Genomic DNA, 5,117 nt, shown 5'->3' with positions numbered 1-5,117 from the left:
ACAATGAGAAACTGTAATGAAATATGAATTCAATTAAAGGATTGTAGGGAAAATGCTGGTCTTTGGGAAACAGAGATAACCTAGGATATTGAACTGTATGTCACAGTAATGGACCTGGTAATAAAATTATTATCCAGAGGAATCTCTTCCACTCCATGTTCCGAGATCTTTTCTACCCATGCAAAGCTCCTGATTATCTTTTCCTTTCAGAGCATGTAACCACTAAGGAAATAAAGAGAAGTTTCTAGCTTTAAAGACATGTAGAATGAAAAGGTTTCCATTGTTTCACAGGAGACAAACCTTGCAAGGGCACCCTCGAATCTGGTCATTGAAAGGAAAACACTTTAGCAGGTAGGCCATGGCAATTCTCAGTGACATCACCATTAGGCCTATCTAAAAAAATCTGTTGTATCCTGGAGATCCCTAGTTTCTTCTGTGATGTAACAAGTGTTGTCCTGACAGAAGTTGCCTCTCCAGTAGTCCTTCAGTACCTCTAGGGTTTACTATTTGGCCTCTAATTCAGCATAAACAGCCTTTGGGAAGGAGAAAAAAGAGGATGAATTGATCAAAGATGGGAAGAAGGAAGCTGGCCTTCTGCTTTGTTATAAAAAAAAAGAAATATGTGGTCCATGGGAAATCTCAGTCATTTCTGGGTAGTGGTTGAGAAGGTTTGCTGAAAAGATAGTATTGATTGGAGCCTTCCAAATATGGTAATCAGGAGATGGGAGCCTCTCAGATGCATCTGGACTTCCCTGCTAGTTATGGTTCCTGGAAGTCGGAGAATTTATATCATTCATGTCTTTTTTCCAAAGCCAAGTGTTGGAAAGGGCACAGTTTTCTTTAAAGCTGATGGTTTTGGTCCTAAGGAAGAAGGGAAAGACAAGTATTGTGTCCTCAGCTCAGAGTAAATTACTCTGTGCTTTGGATTCCTAGAGTGCAGATTGTGTCTGACACTGATATCTGGGAGAGAAAATTGCTTCTATTTGAGATTTCACCATCTTCGTCTTTGAACTAGTATTACTCTGACTACCATTCCCTGACAGTGACCCTTTAGATTTCTGAGTCAAAGGGTGTAATTAATTGGCAGTTTTCTTTTCTTTTATTTCTTTCATTTTTTTCTTTTTTAGCAAAATATATAGCTTTTTTAAATTTGATATTTCTATATTTACATTACAAATGTTATTCCTTTTCCAATTTCCTGTCTCTAAGATCCCTAACCAGTCCACCTCCCATTCTACTATAATCCCCTTACTACCCCTTTGCATTCCCATGAACTGTGAATCAAATATAGGGAGGACCAAGAGCTTCTACTTCTGTTGGTTCCCAAGAAGGCCATCTGGTACTAAATATGCAGTGGGAGCCATAGGTATGTCCATGTACATTCGTTGAATATTGGTCTAGTACTAGAAAGCTCTGGTTCATTGACATTGCTTTTCTTATGGGTTTGCAAACCCCTTTACCTCTTGTAATCCTTTCTCAAAAGTTATCAACAAGAGTTCCATTTACAAGTAACTGGTTTGCCACAAGCATTCACTTATGTAATTGACATATTCTAGCTGTGTTTCTCAGGAAATGTCTATATCCTCTTCCTGGCAGAATGCACTTCTTAACTTCAACAATCTTATCTTATTTTAGTGGCAGATCTATCTATCTGTCTATCTATCTATCTATCTATCTATCTATCTATCTATCTATCTATCTATCTATCTATCATATATATATTGTCTCCTATGTGAGGTTAGATGGAATTTACCATTGATTCTGCGCATCTAGAACAAGAATGTAGAATCTACAGATGCAAAGGTCCCTCCTGTCCTTATGAACTTATTGAAATTGAGGTTTCAGTTGAACTCAAAACATTTCTTTCCCTGCCCATCCACCTAAGTCTTATGTTTGGCCTGAAAAAAGAATCATTGTAAAATATCCAAAAACCTCAAGTGTGGCCATGGGAACACAAGAAGGAAGATATTGCAGAAATGATATCAAATGGGAATAGAGAAACGAATTGTATAGTACATGTTGTCTTTGATTTACTGATGTATGATAATTTTTGGATAAAATAAGAATTTGGAGTTTATCATTTGAAGTAGGTACAAAATATTTACACTGTTCTCTGCACTCTATACTTCGGCCCTCTTTTTTGCCAAAATCATTACAAAAATGCAATTGTAAAAGAGAATTTTTGAGTACACTTTCAGGAATGAATACAAAGTGCCCTATCTAGGAATGAAGAATTAGAAAATGAAATACAATATTCACTCAATTAAAGGTCTGTATGGAAAATAATGGCCTTTGGGAAACAGAGAAAAACTAGGAAATTGAACTGTATGTCACAGGAATGGACCAGGGAGCAAAATTATTATCAAGAAGAATCTCCTCCACTCCATCTTCCTAGATCTTTTCTACCCATGCCAAGTCCCGATTAATTTTGTCCATTCAGACCATGTAAACACTAATGCAGCAAAGAGAAGTCTCTAGCGTTAGAGAGATGGAGTACAAAAGGTTTCCACTGTGTCATAGGAGACTCTCCTAGAAAGGGCACCGTCAAATCTGGTCAATGTAAGGAAATCTGTTTAGCAGGTAGTCCATGGCAGTTCTCAGTGACATCATCCTTAGTACCCCCGTAATATATCTCTTGTATCCTTGAGAGCCCTATCTTCTTCTATGTTGTCACAAGTGTTGTCCTGACAGCAACTGCCTCTCAGATATTCATTCCATATATCTATGGTTTACTAATTGGCCTATAATTCAGTGTAAAGAGCCATTTGGGAGGGAGGACAAATAGGATGAAGATATCAGAGATGGGGAGATGAAAGCTGACCTTCTGTCTTGGTACAAAAAAGGTCCTTGGGAAAGCTCTCTGAGTCCTTAGTAGGTGTTGAGTTGTTTCATGAAGAGATTGTCTTGATCTGAGCCGTCTACAAATGGGAATTAGAAGCTGGGGTCCTCTCAGAAGCATCTGGACTTCCTGCTCTTACAGTTCCTGGAAATCAGAGAGTTTATATCATTAATTTCTTTATCCCAAAACCCAAGTTTGGGAAGGTCACAGTTGTTTTCCTGACAGCTCATGGCTTTTATTCTTTTTGCCCAGAAGAAAAATGTCCTAAGGAAGAAGTGAAAGACAAGTACTATGTCCTCATCTCAGGGTAAACTCCTCCACGCTTTGGATTCCTATAGTTCAGTTTGTGTCTGACACTGATATCTGGGAGAGAGAAGTGCTTCTAGTCGACTCTTAATCATATCAGTCTTTTCACCATTATTATTCTGATTACCATTCCCTGACAGTTACTCATTATATTTCTGAATTAATAGGTGAGAATGGCTAGCAGTTTCTTTTTTCATTTCTTCCATTTTTTTAGTAAATTTTTGCTTATTTTATTGGCTATTTCTATATTTACATTTCAAATGCTATTTTCTTTCCAAATTTCCTCTCCATAAGGTTGTAACTGGACCGACTCCCCTTCTTTTACAACCCTCCTTACTACACCTTGACCTTTCCTTGAACTGGGAACCAAACCTGAGAAGGACCAAGGGCTTCTACATCCATTGGTGCCCAAGGAATCCATCCTCTGCCACATATGCTGTTGGAGCCATAGGACTTTCCATGGGCAGATTTTGAATATTGGTTTAGTGTCAGAAAGCTCTGGTTTGTTGGAATAGTTGTTTTTATGGGGTTGAAAGTCCCTTCAGCTCTTGTAATCCTTTCTAAATATCTACCAAGAAGAGACATGCTTTCTGTTCACCAGTTTACCACTAACATTCACTTCTGTATTTAACATGCTCTAACTATGACTCTCTGGAAAGATCTTTCTCCAGTTCTTGGCAGCATGCACCTCTTAGCTTCATCAATCTTATGTAATTTTGGTGTCTCCTACACCTATGAGGTTTGGTGGAATTTTAACATGGATTATGCACAACTGGGTCAAGAATGTAGAATCCACAAATGACAATGCCAAATAGATGCCATTCTCTACTTATGAAACTATTGAAGTTAAGTTTTCCCTGGACCTCAAGACATTCCTCTCACTGTCCATCCTCCTGAACCTTATGTTTGGCCTGAACAAAGAATCAGGTTAAAAAACCCTCAACCCTCATGTCAAAACCTTGGAAATAAGGAAGGGAGATATTAGAGAACTGATTATCTTTTGGGACTACAGAACCACATTCTAGAGTTGATATTGTCCTTTGCTTTACTGATGTCTGTGATTATTGGATAAAATAAGGATTTGGGAGTTTATCATTTGAAGTAGGTACACAATATTTACACTGTTATATTCACTTTATCATTGGGCCAAAATCATTGCAAAAAATGGAATTTTAAAACAGAATTTTTGAGTAAACATTCAGGAATATTTATAAAGTTCCCTATCAAGGAATGTACAATAAGAAATTGAAACACAATATTCATTCAATTAAAGGTCTGTAGGGAGAATACTGGCCTTTGGGAAACAGAGAAAACCTACAAAATTTTTATGTATTTCACAGGAATGAACCTGGGAAAAATTATTATCTAGAAGAATCTCCTGCACTCCATTTTCTTAAATCGTTTATACACATGCCAAACCCATGGCTAACTTTCCCCATTCAAAGCATGTAACCACTAATGAAGAAAAGAGATTTCAACAGTTTTAGAATGATGGACTATGTAAAGGTTTCCACTGTGTCACAGGAGACGTACCTGGAAAGGGCACTCAAAATCTGGTCAATGTAGGGAAATCTGTTTAGCAGGTAGGACATGGCAGTTCACAGTGACATCATGATTTGGCCCTACTGCAAGTATCTCTTGTAACCTGGACTCCCTAGCTGCTTCTGTGACATCACAAGTGTTGTTGTGGCTGCAACTGCCTCTCTGATATTCTTGAAGTACCTCTAGGGTTTAATAATTGACCTCTAATTCACGGTAAACAGCCATATGGGAGGGAGAACAAAGAGGATAAAGATTTCAGTGATGTGGAGAAGGAAGCTGGCCTTCTATCTTTGTATAAAAAAAGGAAGATGTACATGATCCTTGGGATAGCTCAGAGTCCTTAGTAGGGATTGAGTGGGATCTCTGAAGAGTTAGACTTGATGTGAATCTTCCACATATGGGAATCAGGAGCTGGGAGCCTTTCAGAAGC

The 5,117-nt window shown here is 38.1% G+C and overlaps 1 long non-coding RNA gene across 1 annotated transcript; it reads right to left on the bottom strand.

Annotated features, from left to right (window-relative positions):
* Positions 1-51: 51 nt before the first annotated feature.
* On the bottom strand, positions 52-4,858 carry LOC134484590 (uncharacterized). Its single transcript, XR_010062070.1, has 3 exons — positions 4,679-4,858; positions 2,822-2,983; positions 52-861 (listed from the first exon to the last, which is right to left on the bottom strand). It is a non-coding gene; the product is annotated as an uncharacterized LOC134484590 (long non-coding RNA).
* Positions 4,859-5,117: the final 259 nt, after the last annotated feature.

The sequence above is a fragment of the Rattus norvegicus genome, assembly GCF_036323735.1.
Source record: "Rattus norvegicus strain BN/NHsdMcwi chromosome Y unlocalized genomic scaffold, GRCr8 chrY_unlocalized_13, whole genome shotgun sequence".
Classification (NCBI taxonomy): domain Eukaryota; kingdom Metazoa; phylum Chordata; class Mammalia; order Rodentia; family Muridae; genus Rattus; species Rattus norvegicus.
This window is presented reverse-complemented; position numbering and strand designations above follow the sequence as displayed.